This window comes from Dermacentor variabilis, chromosome 4, assembly GCF_050947875.1.
Source record: "Dermacentor variabilis isolate Ectoservices chromosome 4, ASM5094787v1, whole genome shotgun sequence".
NCBI classification, from domain to species: domain Eukaryota; kingdom Metazoa; phylum Arthropoda; class Arachnida; order Ixodida; family Ixodidae; genus Dermacentor; species Dermacentor variabilis.
The window spans coordinates 66,182,230-66,194,146 of NC_134571.1; the positions used below are offsets into that span (position 1 = coordinate 66,182,230).

Below are 11,917 nucleotides of genomic sequence, written 5' to 3' on the forward strand. Positions count from 1 at the left end.
CAGGGCAAATGTCTTGATATACAGGTTTAAAGGTACAATGTTTGTTTCAAAACAATTAAGCAGGTATAAGTATGACAACTACGTGAAGCGGCCGAATATTGTTGCAGCTAGCATCGGTGTTGACAGCGACATGCCCCCCAGCTGATCGACTGTCTGTCACGCCGTCTGACGTAGCTGATATTCCCGCAAAGGTTCTTTAGTGGCTTGAGTCGATGGCTGCTCGAATTAATACCTTGGTGTCTGAAGTGCACGATCTTCCTGCTTAAAATGTATCTCTTCATAAAGTGGTGGTTTGTCCACGTGAGAGTGTCTCGAACGGTACTGATTTCGCGCCTATACGCAGGCACACATTGCAAGAGGCCACCCCTGCCGAAAGGCAGACTTTCGAAGACGTTGCCAAGAGGCATTTCGGCCATTCAGGCAGACAGTTACGCTGGTCGACAATATTCAGCTGTGTGACTAGTCCCTGCTGCAGCAAGCGGGCTGACACAGCGTCCAGCCGCATTAGGTACTGCTAAATACTGCTCTCTAAAGTCGCGCCCCAACCTTCCCCAGCAAGAGGCTTTTTTTATATGCGGTTTGGCTATCATTACAGCGGCATCCGACATCCAGGGACTTCTGGAAGGCCTCGTCGGCTACAAGATGGCCAAGTGAATGCGGCTGAAAACCAGGTACGCCATGTACAGTTCGTTTCCATTGCCATCTTTGATCGATATTTCGCTCAAGCTTATCCACAAATCCAATGTGTACAAATAGTTGCGTGTGTCGACGTTTCATTGGAACGTCGACACTCGCCTCCCTCTCGGCATTTTCTTCCAACAGTAGCACAATCTGATGATGAGTAAGGTTAGTGTTCATTACTCAAATACCTGAAGTCTGAGAACTCAAAGTGCGCTTTCTTTTGGCAAATCTACTTGGTTCTAGTGAAGATATTTGCATAACGCACATATGGCTGACGGAGTCATGCAAAAGCGAGTCTTATTTCACTGATGCGTATACAGTATTCAGATAAGACAGAAAGTACGTCGATACGGGTAGGCTTGGTCGCCGTGTTTCCATAGCATTCGTCACAGCTTCGTCTGGTTAGGCGAAAAGACCTAGAAACGCAGGATAAATGTGTGCAGCAGCGTCTGATGGCCAGAACTACTTCGTTGGCTGTTATTACGTACATTCTTCCGAGCTCTCATGCCAATGTGCTCAAAATTCACGTTGGAAAGCTGAAAGATTGAATTGAGTTTTCAGAATACAAAGCACATATTTATGGAGCCTTCAAACTGCCAAATCTTGACTCCTATACAGGCTTAGTTGGAAGCGAGTGTCCCTAATCCCTGAAAAAGCGTCTTTTTTGTCGACATTGCAAACTTAAGTGGCTCCAGTCGACACAATGTGACCCCTAATTGCGCTGGAAATGTCTTAGACTTCTTTTTATCAAGTATGCCAATTTATCGCTTGTGTAACGCATCTGATGTTCTTGTTCCGATTGACATTCTTCATCCTGCACTCACGCTTTCCTTCCATTTGTATTTTATTCATAGTCGAGAAAAGCAATTACTAAATACGACTACCGTCGGGGAGACTACTCTTCTCTCTACAGTTGCTTCGCTGCAGCGATTGGTCTAACTTGCTACATAACAATGACATTAATTCATGCGTAGACAAACTTACATGAACTGTACAAAGTGCTATGGAAGAATATATACCAAAATTCTGTGGAAGAAATAGGAAATTCCCTGGCTAGTTTTCGCATGAGCTGCAATAGTACTTGCACAGGAAGCATAAACTTTATGAGGAAACGTTTCCATAAACTTATGTTTCCATAAACTTTATGAGGAAACGAACCAAGAATATTGGAACAAAGATTTGCTATTTGCAGAACACTAGTCAAGTATATGTTATGTCGCGATGAATCGCGTTACCATAAAAATCTTGAAGTTAACTTTTAATATAACCCTCAAGTTTTCTAGTGCTATGCAAGCATGCAAAGCAAAGATAAAACTGGAGTTTTCCTGTAACATTGGTACGATGCATTTTATGCAAGAAGATATCTGCAGTTTGTTGGCTGATAACGTTGAGTCCTGTTTTTCTTTGGCATTAGGCCTGATGGATAACGTGACGCTTGCAGATTATTCAGACTTATCGTTCTTTTTTTTTTGTCGGACAAATGCAACACATATGAATCCAGAGCCAATCTGGAGCATATATTATGGGAATGCCGAGGGACACATAACAATAACGAGAACGCGGCCTGTAGCAATAGCCTTCGCACGCGCTGGGAAGCCGCGCTGCTCAGCCCCGCCCTCGAGGATCAACTATGGGCCGTCCGGTGGGCCGAGGATGCCGCCAGGACTCACGAACTCCTGGCTGTCACCTAGGCGGGGCCTTTGGCCCTCCCCACCATCTCGCAGAACAGCCAAAGCAGTTATTTCCTCCTCCTCAATGAGCTCGAAGTTTGCCATTGCATAAGAAATCCGAAGGCGGTATTTTCGACAGGGTATGGTGGCATTCCTAACCTTATAATCATAGGTTGCCCAGAAATATTTGTTCCTATTTTGACCTAGGTGTTTATTATTTCTTTGCTAAGTGGGGTTTTCCACCCGAATGGAAAACAGTTGTAGACCCTGCGTTTAAGATTGACGATCCTTATGACGTCAAAAATGTCCTTCCTGTTCATCTTCTTTCAGAGTTTTCAAAGGTTTTCGAATTGGGATTACACGTACCATAGTACGCGTATTTTACGGGCAAGATTCAATCACTTAGACGTGGGTTTGCGCAAGGCAGACAAGTAAAAACTAACATAAACGCTTTTTCTTGCTTACGCCAGACCGGCCGTATTTACCCGCAGTAAAGTGGACGCAGTGTACTTTCATATGACGAAAGCTTTCGGCAAGGTTTGCCATGATCTACTGTTCCTTATATGCACAAAAATGTTGGTGCGATTTCTACTGTAAGCGGTTCGAGAGCTACCTTTCTAATCGAGTAAATGTGGTCAATTTTTTTCAATAATCTTACAGCTCAGTTACATCTTTGTCGTGAGTATTTCAAGGACCCCATTTAGAACCATTTTATTTTCATGTTGCTCAATGTCTGGCTTTGTTCTGAAAGTTAACCGCAAACTTTGATGTTGGCTGATAATTTGAAGTTCTTTCGAAGAATAGAGTGCGTAAACAACAACTAGGAATCGTAGGAGGACATTCCCTTTATTCGTTAGTGGTATGTTATTAACGTGGTTAAAATTAACGTGAAGGAAATGAGTGCTTGTGACGAATGGCGCGTGGGCTGATTGATTGTCATGTGTTACTAGCACCCTTTCAGTTTCGGGTTCTGTCACTGAAACCAGCTGGTGTTTTCTCTAATATGTCCCATGACACTCCTGCAGCAGGTGTAAAATGCCAGTTTATCTGACCTGGATCTTTTAATTGAGTGTCTGTAAAGTTGGTGCTCAGGATGCTTACGTAATTGAGTTCAGCAAGCACACATCTTTAAGTTTATTTTACAAACTCATGCCTTGCATACTTACTCGAGCAGGCAATATTGCTGTAAATGCTGTTCTGTTTTCACATTTTATTATGTTCATGCTCTTGTACGTACTAGTGACCTGTCGCAATGGCTTTACAGCCGTTGGCAAATAAACAATACACAGATGGATTTTCACAGATAAGAAAGTCAAAGTACGTGTATTCGCGAAAAGAAAAGTGTAGCAGATGACTTTTTTCGCACGGGAAGTGCAGACGCATGCATCATCGCCCATCTCGCCAGTGCTAGTGCCATCATAAGGCGCCCCCGTTAAGTGCGCTCGATACTCGCGCAATATTAATAAATATCCGGGAGGCTGTAAACGGTGGCTGTTGATTCGTCTTTCAAACGTTTTCACCGCCCTAGATATTTAATGCTCTGTCATAACTCATTGCGCCACGTTAAGCTGCCTACAATGTACCTGCATGCTCCAACTTGTGCGCTGTGCGAGCACGAACTCCCTATGACACACCATGGCCTCCGAGATCAGGTGGCGCGCAATGAAAGACAGCACGCGCTAGTCGATCTCGGAGGTCATGACCACACCCAGGGAGACAGCGGTAGCAGAAGCGATGCGTTCTGCCGTTTGCGTCTGTCCCACGTTCAGCTACTACTTCGTGACGTGTGTCGAATGCATCAAAGGCTTCACTTGCATCTCTCCGAGGCGATCCTCAGGACACAAGAGCCGACGATGATGTGCAAGTGGGTGGTACAGCGCTCCTCCTTCATTTACGGAAAAGGTCTGCATAGAGAAAAGAGAGGCGTCATGGAAAGCATGACAGTGAGTCTATTGAAGGTACTCGCGAAGTACCACACTGAGCGCTAACAATTTAGTGCCCGCTGCGTTTGTATCAGGGAAGAGAATGTCTGAGTGAAGAGCTGCATGAGTGCCACCGCAGCTTTGCTTTGTTGCGATAAAGAACAGTGCATGAATTACGCCCGCCATGCATAATTACCGCACCGCATCACTAATTAGCGGCAAGTTGAATTTGGGAAGCGAACAGCCTGCCACGTGTTTCGACAAGATAGACGATTATGCACCTTTGACAGGAAGATAGCGTGCGCTTCTTCAATGCCGCAAGCCAGCTTCACGCTTTTAGTATTGCGCCGGAAGTTCGTGCTACTCATACGTTTTAAGGGCGTTACGCCTGTCAGTTCCTGACATGTAGGCCATTAACTGCCTATTGTGCGGGGGAAACATTTCGAGCAAGCTGTCGAACTCCCACCACCTATTATTCTGTGTAACTGCTTCAGGCTAGTGGCAGCGCCATGCACCGTGTTGACAGCCCTTCCCCGCCTCTCTCGTCCTCCTAACTCCTACACACAAGCGTAATTCAAGTTCATACTATAGCAGATCCACATTTTGTGGCTGCAGTGAAATAATTGGCGGTAGGGCTCACTACGTGAAAAAAAGAAACATGACAAAAAGAGAATCGAAGTTCGTGATTAGAAGTGACTTGCAAAATATTAAATAAAACAAGCAGTTAGGCACTGAGACCGAAGGACTGTTAGTTTCGAATGGAGCAACATGTCGACAAAATACAAAATACAAAATACAAACAAATACAAAATACGAACACAAAATACAAGTGTGCTTCAAATACTCGGGTGCTTTAGAAGCTCCAGCAAGGTTAATATTTGATTGGGTTAAAATAAATTCATCTCATACGATGGTTAGTCTCACATGGACCCCTCTCTCACTGTGATAACTTTAGTTACATCATGTATGTTGTTGTTCTCGAAAAGAGAGTGTTCCTGGTGTGTTAAGAAAAATGTGGTAGATTTCCAGCAGAAAAAAAAATTATAATAATGAGCTCTACTATCTCGTAACATTTGCCTTCAAATATACAACTTCAGCACGTGAAAAAATCAGAGCAGAAAGTATGGTGCAACATAGTAGTAGAGTGATTATTTACATTTATTGCAAAAAAAGCTTGTCTCTTTATCTCTTATGCCTGTCGTACTTTTTTTCTATAGGTGTTTCGTAAGTTTGTTACGGGTAAGAATTACACATGTTCATTTTTATAGCTTTTTTAATACTGCATTGTGATGCTTCACGGCGGGCTTTATTCTTCTGTGCGTTACGTGTCCCTAAAGCGCTGCTCGTTTTCTTGCAGTCCACAAGCTTTAAAGAAAACTTGTAAATACATGTAGCGTGCGTGTTTGTGTGTGTATGTGTGTGCGAGTCCATACAAGTGCGTGTTTGTGTGTCGCAATCATCGCCGTGCACTTTGAGTAGAATGACAAGTGATCAGGGAGGTTAACATCTCCAGAATATCATTAAAGCTTGTATCTCTATCTCTTCTATAAGTATGCAGAGTAAACTCGTGCGACACGTCTTGGCTCAGTCACTTCATTGCCTCTTTTCAAGATACATGCCTTTTTCTATTACTTTGGCGTGCACTAACACGAGGCTTTAAAGCCCGAGGGCCTCACGTCAGCTAATGAAGAACGAAGTTAGGTGTTCTAATTTTATTATGTGAATTTATTAGTTCTCAGAGTGGGGCTTACTCTGCAAGGTGTTCGACGAACTTATCGGTGTGTTATGGCTCACTGCCGCCGCATATTCAGTTAAGCAGACGGATATTCATTGATAATTCCTGCAGGCGTCCCAAGCGTTAAGGGAACGTCCGTTCGAGGAACTCTTACAGTCGCACAGAGTTTAACGTCAGCAAAACACAATATTTGCTCCTCCTTAAGCCGAATGTACGCGCTTAATCCTCGATTCCTAATTGTATTATTGCGATAGTACAAAGCGCTTCAGAATGACAAAAAAAATTACACCAGTTTGTAAATGAATGCGCGAAGTGAAACGAAAGCTACAGCAATGCTAGAAATGTCGAAGTAAAGCTAAAAATTCGCACCAGTTTTCGTCCGCGAGGTCATGGCCGTCTTTTGGAGCTTTATGTTAGGCTTTTTCTTTGTTTGTGCGTTTTTCTTTATCTTTGTCTCCCCTTACCCCTTTCCCAGTGCAGGGTAGAAAACTGGACTTTTATCTTCCGGTTAACCTCCCTGCCTTTCGTATCTCATTTATCTCTCTCTCTCTCTCTCTCTCTCTCTCTCTCTCTGCTACATTAGGCTTGAAGATTTTGTTGTTCGGAAACAGATGTGCTTATTTGTTTTCCGATGCCTCACCCCTGAATATCAATTCCTTGCCTGCGCGAGCGTGTGAAACAATCTTTTTATGTATTTTAGTATTTTATTACAACTACAATAGGTTCAATCATAAAACTAAACATGCTTAACACGCACACTGATAGCTCGGGGCATGTAGAGGTGCATATACATTATATATATACGGGAGGGTGCATTTGTCAAGGCGAAAAAAGCCCACTGGCTCCATTGGTATAGCGCACAAGAATAAGCACGGCGTAAGTGTGAACACGTTCCTTTTCACAGGTCAAACGTTTCGGCTGGGTGGCCAGCCTTGGTCACTGACCTTGTTCACGCGTACGTCGTGTTTATTTGTTTGTGCTATATATATATATATATATATATATATATATATATATATATATATATATCGTTTGAGTGTAATCATTCTTGTTGACGGCGTATGTCTAAGTCATGCTAAATGTTTTTTTATTAATTATTCGTTGCACGCACGTAGCTTCGTACTGCCTTTGAGAAAGATATAAAACAACAAAAATAGTCCTGGAATTATCAGTACCGGCACTGGAATAAAAAAATTTCATCTGAAAGTTCGCAAATTCGCCGCTCGATTCTTTCGCAAGCCGACGTGGGTATTCGATACTTCGCTACATAATTAAAGAGCATATTTGTAACGACATTACTCAGAGCGACGCGCCTTCATCGGGACTGACGGCGTGATCCCGTGAGCAGGACATGTTGAGCAAACAAAATATTGCTCAGACGGCGCGGTAACTCGCGCTGGCCTGACCTTTTTGCGGGAAAGGCCAACTTTGTTGATCTTTTACCGATGGGTTGAAAAATCGCTTAGACATTTTGTTAGATTGGCTTGTCTTCTATTTTTCGTCAAGTTTTCGTTCTACTTGCCTCAGTTACATTATAATTCTTTATGTATACTACGGTGAAATGGCCTCTCTCAGAGTCCTGCAGTTATCACTGCCTATCATCAGCTAACTCCATTTGATTACTGCAAGCTATCTCATCTTCTGTCTTCCTTCAGTGGTTCTCCCCCCTCCGCTTTGTAGTCCTTCCATTTCTCTCTCTCTTTATTTCTTTCTTTATTGATTTATTTAAGACAATGAACAGATTTGTCTTAGGGGACACGGCTAAAGGCAAACATTTGCCTGACTAGGCCGTGTCCACAATGAACAAATGAACGGTTGGGTGCTCTGTGTATTACATGGCCACCTAAACTCGACTTGTTCCACCTAATGTATATTCTAGCATCAGCTGAACACCGTTTATCTCAAAGTTGTAGTCAATTGTTCCTGCCTCTTTATTGGCGCCTTATAGCCTGCACGGCTGCTGCGCCATTAAGATCCCAGATAATAATCATCATGTTCCTGCCACTTTATCTTGCACCTAAACATTCCATTGCTCTTAGCGCAGTCATTAGTTTCTTTTGAAGTTTCTTTGTAGACCTCATTGGTACTTTCACATATAATAGGGCCGCTCGAAGGCCCTTACAGTGTAGCTTTCAGGGATAACTTTGAACTGGTGCACAGGGCTTGCAGTGCCTGGATACGTCGAATGCCTTACAATTGAAGGTTTCCTTCTAGTTATTGATTTTTGCTGTGACTATTTGAGCCATACAAATGCGCTCGCGCAGATCTTGGAGAAGCTTAGGCATTCTTGTTTCCTTTTTATGCGATACAACATTACTTCGGAGTGTTTTATGTTAACTGCCTATTAAGATATCAGCGATATCGACTGCTCGCAAAGAAAAGCGTGTGGGATGCAGCACACCGTGATCTTTCATCCAGCGGCCTCCTGCTCGTTGCGGAGTAGCAAATAATGTACATGCACACTGCGCCGTTCTGCGAAAAAACCGCATAATTCCAGATAACTCGATCTATACGGGAGTAAGGGATGAGCTCTTGTCTCTTGTTGTGCGATGCACTCGCAGCGTGCTGTTTGTGTCTTCTCAGAGCGCCGCTACGGAACTATTCACATTAAACAGACAATGTGCAATATTCGAATGCATCGGGAAGTGCAATCGGGCATGTCAACATCGTACTTACCTCAATGTCGACAATACAAAATACCTACTATTTAAAATTAGTTATGTTATGGGGCTTTACGTGCAAAAACCACTTTCTGATTATGAGGCACGCCGTAGCGGAGGACTCCGAAAAATGTTTGACCACCTGGGGTTCTTTAACGTGCACCTAAATCTAAGTACACGGGTGTTTTACTATTTCACCCCCATCGAAATGCGGCCGCCGTGGCCGGATTCTATCCCGCAACCTCGTGATCAGCAGCGCAACACCATAGCCACTGAGCAACCACGGCGGCTCTATTTAGAGTTAGGCGCATGAGATGGCCACTCTGCTCTGTGCGCAACGTAGGAGAAAACACAGTCCGCTTAATATGTTCCTGCAGCACATTGACATTAGCAAGGATCGCCCTTATGTGCAATCTGAATATACATAAAGCACGATCATACCTAAAGCTACAACGCATACCTACTTGGTCCATGAACTAGCGCTGCCTGTGTGACCTTCGCAACGAAGAGACTGTTATACGTTTGAGAGACTCTGCTCTCAATGAGATGCGCACACCCAGCAACAAAATATTACTGGCCATCAAATCTGAGAAAAAGCTGAATATCTACTCAACCTCAAGACGCAGCCTGGTATTTGCATTTCGGGCCCCGATTTAATATGCTAACAGCGTTGTCGTGCACAGTTTTACAGGTTAATGTCCCAGGCTCCTCGGGAATTGAATGTTTTCTGAGATGCCGTGGTCGGTAAACTTTTGTGGCCGGGTCTACTTTAAGAAGGAGCTTTAGTTCGCATGCTCCTGTCTAGAAACAGAAAAGGAGCAATCCCTTTACTCAGGAAAAACTGCCCCAAGTTTGATGACATATTTTGCATTTAAAACAAACACTTCGAAACTAGCGAGTGCTTGAAATGAATTTTGAATTTAGGCCATCAATATTTCCCTAAACATTGTTGAATATTGCAACTTTCCAAAAAACCGAAAATATCAAGTGTACAACTCTGTAACTTAACAATGAAAAATGGTATTACAATTCTGTCAATTGCATCTAACAATGCCTGTAAAGACTATAAATTTGATTGAAAATAAATGGCACCTAAATACACGACTAATAAGTTAGTTAGACTTTGCCAGACCATTCAAAACATTGTAACTAATTCATTAGGCTGTAAGTTCATATTTAATATTAGTCTGCTTTGCATGTTACATACAACTAGTGCATTTACAGAACTGTGATATCTCTTCTTGGCGCAGACTTAGAGATATGTATGCTTCTGGAAATAAATTTTTCATGCTTACCACTTTTCTGCAATTTTTGTAAAGGAAATACATTCAAGCGCTAAATGAAAATTCTGCTTCCAACAGTCGCTGGAATTTAACTTTCTCTTTCAAATACAATTAGTGTTACTAAAATTAGCCAAAGGCCGCTCTCAGAAAAACATTTCAGCGTTATACATCGACTTGAATAGGCATCATCAGAAGTGGGCCGGAGCTAAAGCTCCCGTTTAAAGCTTTTACCTTGCTTATTGTAGAATCTATTGTGTATATTATTTGTGATGTGCAATGTGTCAAGCATTTCTTTAATCACAATTTTCATTTTGAGTAGCATGCTATCCATACCGCCAGGAAATCCTCTCCAGGATTGATTAAATAGCAGAAAGCTGCTTAGCTGTGGTTTTATGACGCAATGCATTTGATCGACTAAAGTGTACAACCTCAGCGTTACCCAATTACTGTACTCGATTAACATTTCTTTATTATCTTCTTAGACAAGTTAAACAAATCTTGGCACTTTTTAGCGAATGATGTATAAGAAGGATAATCTGTAATATAAGTTAAACATTCAGCGCTTAAAATAGTAAGCATTAGCACCCCATGAACGTGCCGGCTGAGGTAGAGACACAACGTTTCTCTAAATTTTCATGACCATATAAAGTCAACAGACAATGAAGCCAAGAAAACTGTCAGGTAAATTAGCTGTGGTTGAAATTGAAATGCCAGAAATAATAAAGGAAGGGAAATGAAAGTGAACGAAAAGATAACGTGTCTTTGATGGGAGCCCAACCCAAAACCTCCGCATTACAGATGCGTTGCACTACCAGTTGTTCTACGGCGACGGCTATGAAACCTTCCACTGACTTGGGTATTTACGTTTACTACATCTAGCAAATCATCCGCAAACTTGCATATTTATGTTTACTAGGTTTTCCCTGATGCTTTCCTTGGTTTCATTGGCGGTTGGCCATGATTAATAAAATCGAGTCTCTCTGTTCCCCTTCTTCTCTCTGAATTTGCATGAAATTCTTTGTGCTGAGAACATATTCTGTGAAATAGAGACCAACATGGCATCATTACAGTCTTGAGTTACTTTTTCTCCTTGTTTTTAGTGTAGCATCACATTTCGGCCCAATTCCTTTTGATTTATGAACTAAAACTCGTAGAAATTTCGTAGAAAAAAAGACTATAAATCTGTTGTTTTACACTCTCATCCAGTGCATACCGTTATTATTATTATTATTTGTTTTGAACACATATACACATATATACAGTTAACAGGAAAGGGAAGAGAACTTAGAAAAAATGCAGACAATGCAATTATTTTATTGAGGACATCTTAGGTGTCTTATCATACAACGAAGGCATCCCAACTTACTGTTTACCGATACATGCTGGTTCTATTAGTCCTGTTCTTTAATCGAGCCCTAAATAATAATAAGCCAGAAAACAGGCCAACCTATTGTATTCAGCCAGATAAATCATTAGAGATAAGCATTTTCATTGTAAAAAAAAGAATGTTTTTCGTCTGTTTACTTTCACCATGTGTTGTTTTGTAATTGATAATATTACCTTGAGTGCCCAATCATGCCTGAGCCTGAATAACATAAATCCAGTATTCTCAAAACATAAGCTAAGGTATTGTTCTTCTTGTTTTTGTAGATTATGCAATACACTGTAGAAATGGTCTACTGCTAGTTATAATGCTCAATCTTTCACTCAATAAATGGCAGCCCAAGATATCCCAATTCTCATGTAGACGAAGAAGACACAGTCCAAACAAACATTCATGAAAATGCCTCCTTATATTAGTATACATGTACTATGGGTACTTGTCGAAAGCGCAGCTATTCGATCCTCTTGTAAGGCAATTACCTTTGCCCAAAGAATGATTTATTGCTCAGTATAAGTGTAATAATATACTAGTGTACAATGCACACTAAGCCTTACGTATCATGTGGATGTCTTGATATCTGGT

General features: G+C 41.9%; 1 long non-coding RNA gene across 1 annotated transcript in view; it reads left to right on the forward strand.

The window, feature by feature from the left end:
* The first annotated feature begins 348 nt into the window (after window positions 1-348).
* The window catches only part of LOC142577793 (uncharacterized), a 15,089-nt gene continuing 3,520 nt past the window's right edge, over window positions 349-11,917 (forward strand). Inside the window, exons 1-2 of the long non-coding RNA XR_012827064.1 lie at window positions 349-508; window positions 596-671. This is a non-coding gene — a long non-coding RNA (uncharacterized LOC142577793). The remainder of the gene's footprint in view (window positions 509-595; window positions 672-11,917) is intronic.